At 34.4% G+C, this 15,132-nt stretch overlaps 1 long non-coding RNA gene across 2 annotated transcripts in view; it reads left to right on the plus strand.

Moving 5' to 3' along the window:
* Nucleotides 1-627: 627 nt before the first annotated feature.
* LOC104854162 overlaps nucleotides 628-15,132 on the plus strand; it is a 61,451-nt gene continuing 46,946 nt past the window's right edge. Inside the window, exons 1-3 of one of the 2 annotated variants that reach the window (XR_778001.1) lie at nucleotides 628-676; nucleotides 1,913-1,956; nucleotides 3,765-3,881. This is a non-coding gene — a long non-coding RNA (uncharacterized LOC104854162). The remainder of the gene's footprint in view (nucleotides 677-1,912; nucleotides 1,957-3,764; nucleotides 3,882-15,132) is intronic. The other variant, XR_778002.1, reaches the window with a different exon arrangement.

Raw genomic sequence — 15,132 nt, forward strand, 5'->3', positions numbered from 1 at the left:
AAAAAAAAAAAAAAAAAAAGCCAACTTTTCCACTCCAACCATAGAACACCAAATCTGGAGTTCGAATTCAAAGGAAGAGAAAATGGTAACTGAAGGAGGCGATGAAAGCGGTGGCGATACTAGGAAGGAGTTTTGAGTTCTCGCCTTGGCAGTGGGGTACGGGTGGAGAATGCTCGCTAGGATTTGGGGTTAAGAGGCTCTCTGAGAGGCCCTCGTGAAGTCGATCCCTTGAGCTGACACAGGAAGGGTACACAAACCAGTTCCTGTTCAGAATCCGCGTCCAGACCAGTTTCTCCAGGATCTCCTGATGGTTCGCGGCATCTGGTAGGTCCTGCTTATTGGCAAAGACGAGGATAATGACGTCCCTCACCTCCCGGTCGCTGAATATGAGGTGCAGCTCCTGGCGGGCCGACTCCATGTGGCCTCGGCAGGCGCAGTCCACTACAAATATCAGGACCCAGCTGTAGCACAGCCTCCAGAGCTGAGAGAGCTAGTCCTGGCTGCCTCAGGAGACAGGGCCTGGCAAAGCTGCCGAGGAAATGGGCGGGAAATGACCTGTCAATTACAAGATGCCAGGGCAACGCGAGGACCCGTATGTAGGACTTCTCGCGAGCTCCTGTGAAGACCCCGACAGTCTAAAAAAAAGAGGGGCTCTCGCGGAAAACTGCTCTCATGGGTGAGTTCACGCTTTGTCTTGGGCTGTGTTTCTCAACCTCATGTAATTTTATTTTTATTTTTAACCCTCTCTTTTCTTTGTTTTCCCACAGCGTACCTAGTTTTTCACCCATACCCAATAATCCCACCTTTTGCAAACGAACGTTTTAGTACCATTTTTGGCTTGTCTCGTCCATTTCTTTGTTCCTGTAATATTCTGACATGCCCATACTGAACCCTTTGTAAAGTGACCCCTCCACGTTGAAACCCACTGTGGGAGTGATAGTCACTGATGGGCCCAGATTCAGCTTGTATAGGAGGCTTTTCCTGCAGAGTGCATTGAGGCCCAACGTGAGGATCCACATTTCCTTGTTACTGTAGAGTTTATATATAACACTCTACTGCATCAGATTTCATTTTTATTTATGTATTTATTTATTTATTTTAAGACTGGATGTATCCGTGTTGTTCAGGTGGGCACTGAATTCTAGGTTCAGCAGATCCTCCCGCCTTACCCTCATGAATAGCTGGGACTATAGAGAGGTGTCATTGGACTCAGATTTTACTTCATAGGCAATTAAGAGTGTTTCTGCACATAGTATCTTCAGTGGCATACTTTGTCCTTTTCAGCACTTTGAATATGTTATCCCATATCCTTTAGATCTCTGTTTTCTCATTAGACATCATGGGTTATTCTCACTAAGGTTAACTGGTTCATAATGTCTTTCACTGCTTTCAAAAGTCCTGAACTTTGGCCTTTCACAGTCTGATTATGATGTAACTAACTGAGAGTTTCTACTAATGGGAACTTGTGGAGCTTCTTGAATACTTAACTTCATATCTTTCATAAAATTTGGAAAGTTTTCAACCATTCTATTTTCAAATATCATGTTTACTTTTTTTATATCTCCTCTCTTGCTGCGATTCCCATTATGAACATGTCAGGACACAGATCTTTGAAGCTCTGGTCATGTTCTTTTATTTTTTTTTCTTTCTGTTCACAGGATCATCTCATTTGACCTATTTTAAAATAATTGATTCTAATTGTGAGAAACTGCAATTTTTAGTAGTGACTAATCATATTTTAAATAAGCAAATATTTAAAATTATAAGTTCAAATTTAGTTAATAATTAGAGGTAATAATACATGGCCTTCCAAAAGTGCACAAAAATCATTGTTTACCAGGCAGACATGACCCACTTTGCTAACACTCTGTGATAGTCTATCAACACAGTGAATTTTTATTTTCTCTTTTAGCTATCCATCTTTGTCTCTGGAACGGTTATGCTCCTTTTCTCCAGGTAGTAATCTATACATTTTTCAAGATTGGGCTAAAATGATCTCACTGCTCATTTATTATAATTATTATGCTAATCAGGAAAGGCTATGTTAAAAGAGAGAAATCCTTAAATCACAGCTTTATTTTTCATATTCACAAATTCTAATCTGAAATATTGATTGTAAAGGTAGTTAAATTTTCTGGAACGTATTTCTAGGATGTCCATGATTTTTAAAAAATGCAAAGATGCAGGACACAGAACAACTTTTGATAATCTCAGCCTGGAGATGACGTTTTACATCTACTTAAAATTTTCCCATATGGCCATAAGCTGTCTGCAGGAAAGTAGAATATCAGTATTTATCTATAAATAGTTGTGAGTATAAACTCTTTGAACATAGCCTTGTGTTCTCATTCTAGCCCAAATAATATTTCTTCTTAATAAATATTTAGACTTTTCTGGTTTATTTAAGTGCCCTATATGTGCTAAAAAAAGGAGATATAACTTTATGAACCTGAGTTGTCCTCCAACGTGCTGAAAGGAAAGTCAATAGATATGTAATTGGCAATTTTATTACATTGTTCTGATATCAGCTATTGTATCTAGCAAATAAAAAAACAATATGATCTTAAAATGTGTATTCTTTTCCACATAATTGCATGAAGAAACAGAGAGCAAGAGAAAAACAGACAGCAAAAGACAGTGAGAGTGAGAGTAGGGAGTGAGCAAGGAAATACAAAGGGACAAAGACAAAAGTAGATTCTGGCTACCAATTCCCATTTTTAGGGCTATTGTTTACGCAGTGTCTTCAGAGTAGCACTTGTATGAGCAGAATTCCACACCTGCAGCAGTAGAAAGAAAGATTATTTCTTCCAGTGACGATGTCCTTTCCATGTCACATTCTCTTCTCCCTTGTCCTTAGATAAAATCTAAACCTGGCTGAATGGATCAAAAGTGGCACCAGATGCAATGAAAAACAATTGAAAAAAGAAAAATTGGAGAGCAAAATAGAGAAAATAATAAAAGAAAGATGAAAAAACCAAAACTAAAATAAATGAAATATAATGGGAAGAAAGGGAGGGAGAGAGGAGAGAAAAAGACTATAGCAAAAGTTGCTGTGTATTCACATAACAGTTTCCTTTTCTCTAAGTACATATTAGGCTAAAATTTCAGACATTCATAAACTTACCCAAGGCCTTTTACCTAAATTTGACTAAGGAATGATGAGTGCTAAGTAAATATGTTAATTCAGGAATAAACACAAAAATCTCCCATGGGGGAGCGATTTTATGCTTTTTTTTTTCTCCTTCAGAGATCTAGAAGTAAAATTAATGCTTCTTGGCCTCTTGAGTTATCATCACTGACTATCTTCATGTAAAATCAGAGCTTGTGTCTAGTGGTGTGGCTGTGAGTATGTGGAACAGAGAGGTATGCTCTATAAAGAACAGAAATGAACAGAGCAGAACAGATTTACAGGAAATACCACGTCTCATCTGAATGGTGAAGAGAATGAAGATTTTAACTACACTGATGCCTGTCATGTTTCCCATACTTTCCTTTAGAACTTTGCAAAGTCAAGATATTATTCCCCTTGGCCTAAATTTAGTTCCATGAGAAACCCTGTAGCTTTTCTAATATTTCTCCTTTTATGCTGTACTAATCCAAGTCATCTTTCTGTGGCATCCAAATAATCCCTGGATACTTGTCCGATGATAAATTAATTTAATTTCCTGATGAGAGAATCTAGAGCTCCCTGATTCATTCTTGTAGAATTCCAGTTCATTCTAGTTCTTTCCATCATCAACCATGTTTATTTTGGCTCTTCTCAGATATGGCATCATTCTTAAGTGAATGTGAATCTGTGTCCCTCCCTGGGCAAGAACTACAGCCACCAGAAGGGAAACATCATTCTGAATGCAACAGTGTACATCCAACCTCCATGAAAGGTGGGAAACTAACCTAAAAAGTGAGATGTTTATCTTATTCTCTATAGTCTGTTTGGGCATTTTCCTTGGCTACTGCTGTCCATATTCTCTTGGATTTTAATAGCCAGAGCCTTGTTTCCTGTACTCTGAATATTTTCTATTAAAATACAGATAATAGAAAACATATGCCATGAACGAATATAAACTCTCATGTATCAATTCATTTAAACATTCTTAAAAGCTTGCAGACTTTTAGTAAATTGCTTATTCTTATACACTTCAGGGTAAGCTTCAAATCTCAATGATCTGGATTAAAACTATTCGGTTACTTTCTACCAATCTTGAACAATGCAGCTAGTGTCCTTCTGACTTTGGGGACTATATTAGGCCCACACTCAAAGCAATACAATTCTTTCAACTTGGTATTTGCACTGAAACCAAACTTTCTACATCCTCTTGAAAATGAATATTAAATGCCCAGATACCAAATGAAGATTCTAGAGGCTCTGGAACTCTTCTGTAGTATTACAGGTCAGGGGTGTATTTAGGGATGAGGAGCATTAGTATACACAACTCATTTTATTTTATTTTTTGCTTTTTTTGCTTATAGACAGTATCGTGTTCAAATCCTGTATGTTTGATTTGCTACTGATATGAACTTGGTCAAGGAGTTTTTCTTTGTATGTCTCACATTTCATCAGTAAAAAGAAGAAAAAAACTTACTAATCAGAGTTTCAGGTGAAATTAATTAGCATAATGTATGTGAAACATGATTCTCAAACATGTAGGTTGCTTTTACATGTATTCTGCACTCTTTAACATGAAATTTAAGTGAAAATAATCAAAAATATTTCCACTTTATATTTCATACCTGAAAAAGTATTAGGAAAAAGTACTATTGCTTGTTGCTTAATAGCTTTAGAATATGATGCAAAATAATTAAAAGATGCAATAAAAAGTCCATTTTAATTTGATATTTCTTTTGAATGTTTTTATCATTTGGAAGTGAAAATATATCATTAAATTGTATGACAGCCTGGTTCTTCTCCACCTTTGAACTTGGAATCTGAAGTTTCTTCTAGAGATAGGGACTCTGGAAAGGGCAGCTTTATTACTCATCTCGGTAAGCGAGGATTAGGGAGATAACCAAAGGTCACACTTAAAGCTGTGCTGAATTACTTCTTCCAGATTTCAAACACACAGGCAAACAAGTTTTTAACCAGTGTGTGTGAGGAGTTAGACTTCCTGCAAGAAAGATTGCTCCGTCTGCCTTTTTGCTTCGTATCTCATCAATTGCAATTGAGAGAGAAGAAGCCTGCCTTTGCTAGCATGAAAACCTTTTGCTGTTTTAAACAGGCTCTGCCTTTCCTTTGTCTTATTCATCAGATGAGCCACATTGCCCCTGAATTTTATGAAATAGGCTGGGATATGGACTCAAGAATCCTGAGTACAATTGAGCCCGCAGCTAAAATCCCCCAAGTTGGGCCTGATCTACATCCATTAACCCATCTTGTGACTTCTTATTAGAGGCAAGTGACAGCTTGGCAGAAACCAATAAAAAAACTTTCTGCTTGCTTTCTTAAAATCTTTAAACTTAACAATTAGATACAGACCTGATCTCCATACATGTCTTGACACCATTTCAAAAACTTCACACAAAATCACAAATCAATAGGACAGTGTGGTCTTTTTTCTCCCCCATGGTTTCCTCTTCAGAGTAGGAAATCTGTATACAAAGCCCTCCTTAGAAAACCATTATTGTGCTTCAGTAAGTAGCACTAGACTTCTTGGGAAGGCTGCCTTGAAGGAAGGTGTCTACAGGTGCAGTCAGTCCTATAAAAGATTTCCAATGAGTTTAGCAACTTCAAAGCAGCAAAAGCCTGTTGTCCAATTTTATTTGCCTCTGAATCTGACTAAACAGGTTGCTATTCATTACAGAGCTCTAAGTCAGGTACTTACAAAGTCACTGTTCTTTGTATTAATCTAGACAAGAGGCCATTATGAACCGTTGCTTTAGTTTTGGGTGAAAATACAATGCACTTGGCTGGATGAAAAATATGCTTTCAGGTTGCCCTTTCTTGTTCTTTGAAACCTAAAATCTTTTTATTTCCTTTGGGATTTTTGAGTGGTAGAAGCTATTGATTTTTTTTGACATAAATATATTGTGAAATTTTGAAAAAGTGAGTATTTCTGTCCTGGGAAAGTGAAAATATGAGTTAATAAAATTGCCAAACCAAAGAAAGAGCTTTAGGAAGAATGATAATATTCTTGTTTTCCTAAAGTTCTATTCATTATTCAATCACAGGTGGAATACTAATATTTATAGAGATTTTTCACACTTTAGTTGATCAATTATTTCAGTGTTGCCAGGTATTTAATTCTCTTTCAATAAATGTGGACAGTAAGGCCAGAGAAGTGAAAGAAATTGGCAGACTCCACACAACTAATTAGTATTTGCACCCAGATTTGACATTGGGTCTCCTGGAGTAGTAGTTTGTGATCAACTCTAGGACCTCTGTATACCATTCCCTGAATGTGGGCATGCACCCAAAAGGCAGGACACACTGGTGCATAAGCTTCATAGGAATAATACCAGAATAACTCTTTGCCCCGATTCATTCCCAAGGCCTATGTAAATGTCCAGCTGGCAGTAGATGCTCACTAATTGTTTGCTGAAGGACACACACATTAATACCTAAGAATATTGTAAAACAAAAAATAACAGCATAATTGAAAAGCTTCTTTAATTGCTGCTTTTTTATTTCTACCATTTATGGTCTTAAGTTTTTGTTAACTGAGAGAAATATATTAGTATTATTATAGAATATTGTAACTCTAGTTAACGATGTATATTTCAAAATGGATGGAAGAATTGATTTTAAATATTTTCATGCCATAAAATTAGCAAATTAGATGATGGATGGATACATTAATTCACTTGATCAAATTATTCCATCCTATATACATGTAGGAAAACATTATATTGTAACCCATAAATATAGATAACTATTATTTGTCTAATAAAAAATAAGATTAAAAAAAGAAACATGTTTCTCAAACTTTATTACAAACAGTAAATTTTTTTATTTTATCTATTTTCTTACAAAACCAACTATAAGTATTTTTGACATTTCATCAACTTTTCAAGAATGTTGTAATAAGTAACAGATACATACAACAGATAAGAATTTGTAATAAAACAAATTAACTATAGTGTTTACTAATATTTTCTGTCCAATATAGAATATGTCCCCAATATCATATTTTTTTATTCCACAGAAAAGGAATTGGGAAGAGATAAGGGGACAAGGATGAGTTACAAGGAAGGGGATGACTATGATTAGTGGGGCTGTTCAGGCTATTTCTCTTTTTTATGAATGGACTCCATTTGATGAATTGCTTTTATTTGGATATGTGTTGACTCTTTGCTACCTGGTGTGTTATCTTTTTGGTGATGTCAGATGAGAGAACTAAAGAGCTATAACTCAAATGGAAAACCCCAAATTGGGCAGAGATTGATAATGATGCTGATCTGAGTCTTTTTAATGGCTTGGCCTTATTTTGAAGCCAAACTTAATTCCTTCCTTTATTAGGCAAGATTGGAGTGTGAGAAAGAGAGTTTAGTATCAGCAAATGACTAGAACACTGACACTAGCTTATATAGACTGTACATTCTCATAAAATATTCAAACTATCCCTTAGGAGACTGAATAAATTTCACATTCTACTTGGTATAAAGCAGAAAATCTTGTGTCCTAAAAAGAAAACATGATAGCATACTAAGAAGGAGAAGAGAGAAGCATAGCTTTTGGGCAAAATCTATACATGTTGCAGTGATGAAATATAACATAAGCTTTAATTTTATTTACATCCTGCATCATTGGCACAGTGAAGTGAGGAGTAAGTCTTGGGAAGTGTGCTGTAACTGTGTTTCAGATTAGTGGAGAGAAAAGTAAAAAGAAATGATATGCACTCCAGGCAGGCTTAAAATGTTTGTATAGGTACAGATCACAACACAAAATAGATGTCTCCTCCAAAAAATTTTGAATTTCAAATAGTACATAGAACATTTTGAATAGATAAATATATTATCCTAATTTCAAAAGTTTAATAATATCTTTATTTCAGGATAAACAAGTAGCAATCCCAATTTTTTGGTATATGTTTGTGATACATAATAATTACATTTATCTTAGGGAATTGGTACATATGCATATCACTTCATGATCATTTTTTATCCCCTCTTTCTCCAATATTTTAAACACAAAATAGCTTGTGCAGTCTGATTCAGTTATAGAGTTAGACCTTAAAAGAATTAAGTTGGTTGAAGAAAGTAAATTAGGCATTAGCATATGAAAATATATACATACATTTGATTTATTTTCTAAAAAGTAAAAAACTTTAACATATGCTGTGCTGAATAAGGGAACAATGTGCTTTTATTGAAAAGTGTATAAAATCAGTATGTATCGTTCCATTTTTCCATCATTAATGGAAATTATTAAGTATTATTTTCAGTTCAGTTTATGTTTGTGTTTTGTTTTACACTAAGCATTTGGAAGGAAGATAATATAAAGAAAAAAGTAAAAAAAAATACATGCTATCAACAGTGAAATAAATTGCCAAACTTTGTAACTAACCCAGTCAAAAATGCAGTCAGGTGATCCAAACTGTCTTCAAATATAATCATCAAGAAAATAGAATGAATTAAAATACCATGATGCTAATATGTATTTCATGACTCTCACCAATTTACAATAATCAGTCGATATTTGTTAATATTTTAGGACATGATAGAAATGGCTACATTTTTAAGAAAGGCATTTAGTTATTCAGGAGTGACTGCTGCATCAACCAGCTCTTACATTTTGCTAAAATCATGGAATCAGCTTCTAGAGTTACTGAGTAGGGAAAAATGAGCTGATTATCGAGTAATAGGTTTTCAGGGTTAGTGCAGAGGAAAATAGAAGCTATCTATTCCAGGCAGTTTCACAGCACTGAGGAGGGAATTCTAACACATTATACAATGGAATCCTTTCTCCAGTTTTCTGAGGACAAAAGAGGGGAAGTTCCCATGAAGAAGATAAAGTTAAGCTAAAATTGCCTTCAAATTGACATTTCCATGCATAATCAGGGAAGAAATCATCTATATGCTTTGCTGTTCTTCTAAATCCAACCTCAGTGAGGTGTAAGGTAAACAGAAGTCTCTTGAAATTTAGTATTTGAAATTTTCAAAAACTAGTATAGCAAATCAAACATTTTAACTTTTCTGGATATTAATTTTATATATAATACAAATACATTTCAGATCATTTGTAATCACCTTCAATTCCACAATAAATGCAATAACATCTTTTTATAAACTTTGTACTCCTGTTACTCTTAACTAGAATTAATTCAAGACGCATGCATTTTCAAGGAGAAAATTAATTTCAGTGCATAGATTTAAATATGCTATACTTGATAGTACACTTGTATGTAAAATAGTCTTCCAAAGTTTAATGAAATGAATTCACCATAAAGTATATATAAGGATATAGTCCTTTCTAGACATTATAAAAAATCTGTGATAGCCTTCTGTAGTTCAAATATTTAATACCAGAATGATCCTATACTTGGATAAATAAATTTATACACATATATAAAATGGACCCTTGACTTACAAACTTGATTTTCAAGGGCTAGATTGTAACTCAAGTTGGTTCTAAGTCAGTACAGCTGAGATCTGGATGTTTACATGGGTGCACACTACAGATATCAAAAACAGATGAATCTTCCATTAACCTAATTAACCGACGTTGTTCATATGTCAGGCCAGTTGTAACTTGATAATTCACTGCATATATATATACAATTTACAATGCAGACAAAAGAGTCATCTAGTGAGAGTTTGAATTTTAGTTCTGCAGTTTCTTAGAAAATCAAATCTTCAAATTAACCAGGTTGATCTCTATGATGTCCCTTTTCAGCCCACTACTGCATCATCATACTGCTACAAAGACTACATGAGAAAGTATAAAGAAACCAGTAATACCTACATATCATGTGTGATCAACAATATTAACAGCATCTTCCTATTTAGTATTGTTTGAACTATTCATTGCCTAGATGAAGTTTCACATTACAACAAATTCTGGATTGTTTCCATGAATGTTTTATCATATGTTTAAGCACAAATGTTAATTCTTACCTGGATCCGTATTTCAAAATGATGATTTTTCAAATTGCATCCTGCCTTAAATTCATCCAAACCGGCATTCTTCAATAAGGTTGTGAATTATCATCTAGAATGAGATGGCTACTCAGAAGTGTAAGTCTTGCCATAAAACTAAGATTACTATTATTTATCAACTTTGAAGATGATTGAAATCATAAATAATTGCTATTATGTTTCTTTTAGCTTTATCGCTCTTATTTTACAACTATTTTCTATTTAACAGATCTCTGCCATACATGTTGTATGACACTCAGTTACACATTCGTAGCTCAGAGTTTCTTCAAATTAAGTCTGTCCTTTGACTTAATGTCTTATTTCTTGAAAGATTCTTGTACTTTAATATAAAATGACATCAACATTCAACATTATTCCCAACTAATTTGTATCAAATGATTCTGTCTTAACTTAGCAGTGAGTAACCCATATGTATTGTAATTGTGTAAATGTGAACATTTTCCTCAAGACTGTGACTTCAATACAGAATGAGGGAAGAAAAAGTAGAGATGTAGTATAAAGAAATATATAACATCAAAATATAAAGTCAGCACAAATTATATATGACATATAAAAGGTGTTTTTTATCAAGGGAACTCTGAATTTATCATATTATTTTTATTAAAACTAAAATTATTCCAGTAGAAACAACTGAAAGAGATATTTTGATAATTTCAATTCCTTGGTTATCTACCAATAGAATCTCCTACAATTCAGGATAATTTAATGTTTAATTATTAGAATATACTTTCATTAATGGCTACATACTAATTTCATTTCATAAAATTACAATCAGTGGTCATAAATATTAGCCGATATAGACTTTCACTTTCTCTAAGCAATGAAAGCTGAAACATAAAAAGTCATCTAATAGAGTTTTTTAATGATGACACACTTTAGAAAATAATATTTTTGTGGAAACAGTTGAAGAGTTCTATTAGCTCTCACTCACTATCATTACACAGAAGGAAGTTGATTCTTCCAAATTAGCTTCTCAGTAAACATGTGGAAGCACACACACACACACACACACACACACACACACATTACCAAATTTTAATCAGAACATCAGATTTTTCTTCTGTGACAAAAACTTTATAAATGAACAGTCCGTTAAAGGTGTAAAAAAATAAGCCTTTTATTTCCTGGGAAAAATAAACCACTTCACATCTTCTCTACCTTTGAGTGCTAACAGTGCTTTATTACCCCATAGGGTCTACTTCACTGGGAAAGGCTAACACTGCTAAAGAAGCTGCTCCTTTAGTACTTAGAATTTATTTATGATTAGATATTTTATAGTACTTGAGCTAAATTCCTATCAGTTATACTCATTGCTGTATTCCCATCCCCTGTGTATATTGACGATCCTAGAACTAAATGGAACATAATTGATATTTACCTTTGCATAGCACTAGTAATCTCCCCCTAGTGCAGGAGGGATTGTACAGACATGCAGCTGCATTCTCAACAGCCTTTAGAGCACATAATGTAACAGTCAATGTGGCTAATCCCCCAAACAGGAGGCTATGCTCCTATACTCTTGGAGCTCAAGTTTTCTCAAGATACACAGGCACAAATAATCAGAGACCCAGTTAAACGTGACAGGCACTTGACAGGAACATAAGAATTGTGGTGATATCAAGGGGGAAAAAAGAAAGCAATTACTCTAGAGAATAGGAAATTAAGAAATTTTACTAAAGACTTTCACCTGAGACTTCCCAGAGGTAGCATTTGGACTTAGCTTTAAATGGTATGTAAAATCATCCTGTCAGGTGAGCAGTGACTACATTTTGAAACTTTTAAATCATATTTGCCATTGCTATATAAGACACAGATTAGGAGTTCTGGGAAGTCTTGCATACCTTAATTTATACTAAGGTATTATTTCAGTTGTTCTTATATCAGCAAAAGTTTTAATTTCTTGCTACTATTCCTTTACCAGATCTGCAGACTTGCATATCAAACCCCCTTTTTATTATGCTTTCCTGTTTCCTGTGTGTTTCTCATGTATGTGATCCACATAATCTGTGTAATCCAAACATGGTATGGTGTGACTTTCCTCAATTACGACATTACTGCCTATTTGGTACACAAGCAATACCTATTTTATGGATTTTTAAATAAGTCTTTTTAAATAATAACACATGATTTTGAAATTCTAAATGAATACATTCACTTCAGTGAATGCCACGTACTTTTAAGCCTCTTCTCACTTTACTTTTAGAACTGTCAGTTGAGGGCTGCGATGCCTCTTAGCAGTGATGAACATGTGGTACTTCTAACAGCACCAACATTTTACAAAAATATTTTACCAAAAAGGAGCATTGTAGAAATTTTGCCCTACCCTAACTACCACCACGAGGATAGAATAACTGCTTCTAACATACAGACCATGTGGCATTCTTTGCTTTCAGCTTAATCTAACCAGTCATGGCAAAAACTATGACATAATCAACTCTTTAAATACACTTGGCTTGTTAATTGATCAAAAGCAGGCTTCCTTTTAATTGTTTAATAGGAGACCAAATGCGGCTGGCTTTCACTCCTCTAGGTATAAGAATTCTCCTTGCTCCACATGTTCCACAGCTAGGAGATGCTGTGTTTAGTTTAGACTAAGTAAATGTTACAACTTAATTGAAAAGGAAGACCTTCCAGAGGTTTCCTTCTCTCTGTGAGAGTAATCAGCAATTTCTGAAATGGTTGCTGCTCCATAATCCTAGATAAATGCTGAGCTAACTAGTCGTGGGCAAATTGCTTAAAAAAAAAAACCTTTGTTGTGACAGTTTTGTGATTGTTTTCTTGCCACTAACACCATTATCCTGCCAATGTATGCATTGATGTGAAGGAGATAGTTGGATTTTAAATCTTAAAGGCTGCATCAACATCAGGGCTTTATGGGACAAGAGAAAACAGATGGGCTGTTCATTTCCTTCACTTCAACTTCAGGTGCCCTGGTTTGTGCTCCTATTGTCAGTCACTTCCCGGACTTGACTTTTGCTTTGACTTGATCCAGATTTTAAATTCAGATTCATATTAGTTTGGTCTGGTATTGATTTGTTCATGTAATATTAGGCATAACTGCAAGTCTGTTATTTTGTTTATCTCCTTGAGTTATAGGAGAATTAAATCACAATTAAAGATTTATGCTGTGAGTGTGGAATTGTGTGTGTCTGTGTGTAATTATTCTTTCCTCTTTTATACCTGAGACAACATCTACCTATTGCCAAATCCACAAAGGCAAATTTACCCTACCACTCCATTGTCTAGCCAAACATATTGATGAATATTTATTGCCATTCATCATCTTACTTGAGGTCTTGTTTTCCTCATAGAATCAAGGAAACAATGAAATGTTACTTATATTTACTTCTCTGCTCAGAGTTTGAAAATGAAGGATAGATCACCAAAGCCACAGGCTGAGATAAAAGAAGGGCTAAAATTTGCATCTAGAAGTAAAGGTGATTTTCTATTTCTGAACAACTGCATTCAGTTGTCATTTTTAAAATTATTTTTAACTAACACATAATAATTACATATATTTCTGGTATAGAATGTGGCATTTCAATGCATGTACAAAACATGTAATGATTAGAGCAGAGTAATTGGAAAGCCCACCACCTGAAATGCTTCTCATTTCTTTATGTTGAACACATTCACCATTCTCTTGATTAGGTGATTTGAAATACATCATTAACTTTTGTCAATCTTAGTTATCTTCCTTTGGTATAGAACATTAGAAGTTATTCTTTGTATATAAATGAACCCCTATACCCAATAGCCTTCCTTCCATCCTTCTCTTCCCTAAATTCATCCTAGGCTCTGGTCACCACTACTCTGCTGTCCCTTCCTATGAAATTAATTTCTTAGTTTCCATGTATAAGTGAGAATACCTAGTATTTATATTCCTATGCCTGACTTATTATGTGTAACATAATGTATTCAAGTTCTATCTGTTTTGTAATAAATGACAGAATTTTATTCTTTTTATGCCTAAATATATATATTTACACACACATACACACACACATATTCATCCATCTGTAGACCACCCTAGGTTGACTGCATATATCTTAGCTGTTGTGAAGGGGGCTATAATAAATATGCTAGTGTAGATGTCGTTGAACATGCTGGTTTTATATCTTTTGAACATATACCCAGTAGTTGGATCATTGAACTATGTCGCCATCTTATTTCAATTTTGTGGGGGAATCTCCAGACTGTGATAGCTCTAGTACTTTATATATTCTCACTAACTATGGGTGAGAGTTCCCCCTTTCCCCTCCTTATCAACTTTTTTATCTTTTTGTTAATAGCCATTTTAAGAAGAATTGATAAGTCATTGTAGTTCTGATTCATTATTCCCTGGTATTCAGTGAGATTTTGAGGGGCTATATATCTGTGTGTGTGTGTGTGTGTGTGTGTGTATGTGTGTTGGCCATATATTAGCCAAATCTATTTCAAGTATTCATATATCTTCTTTTGAGAAATGTCTGTTCAGGTAATTTTTAATAACATTTATTTGTTTGGTTTTTCTTGTTTCTTCCGTTAATTTTTTTATCTATTCTGGCTATAAACTCCTTATCATATGAATAATTTAGAAATATTTTCTCCCTTCTCTAAGTTTTCTCTTCAGTCTTGTGATTGACTAAGCAGAAGACTTTTAGTTCCATATAATATTATTTGTCTATTTTTGGTTTTGGTTCTTGGGCTTTTGGAGTCATCCAAAAATGCAGTGCCTATACAGATGTCTTAAAGTGTTTTCCCCATACGTTCTTCTATTAGTTTCATATTTCCAGTTCTTAAATTTAAGTTTTTATCCACTTTGAGCTTATTTTGTACAAGGCTAGAGGTATATACTTTCATTCACCTATACAGAGACATCCAGTTTTTGAAGTACTATTTATAGCAGAGACCATCTTTTCTCCAAATGTATTCTTGGTGCCACTTTCAAAAACCAGGTGGTGGGGCCAGGAATGTAGCTCAGTGGTGTAGCATCTGCCTGGCAAGCTCAAGTCCCTGAGTTCAATTCCGGGTACAAAAAAAAAAAAAAAAAAAAAAACC

This window comes from Fukomys damarensis, unplaced genomic scaffold, assembly GCF_012274545.1.
Source record: "Fukomys damarensis isolate Sample0158 unplaced genomic scaffold, DMR_v1.0_HiC HiC_scaffold_27, whole genome shotgun sequence".
Classification (NCBI taxonomy): Eukaryota; Metazoa; Chordata; class Mammalia; order Rodentia; family Bathyergidae; genus Fukomys; species Fukomys damarensis.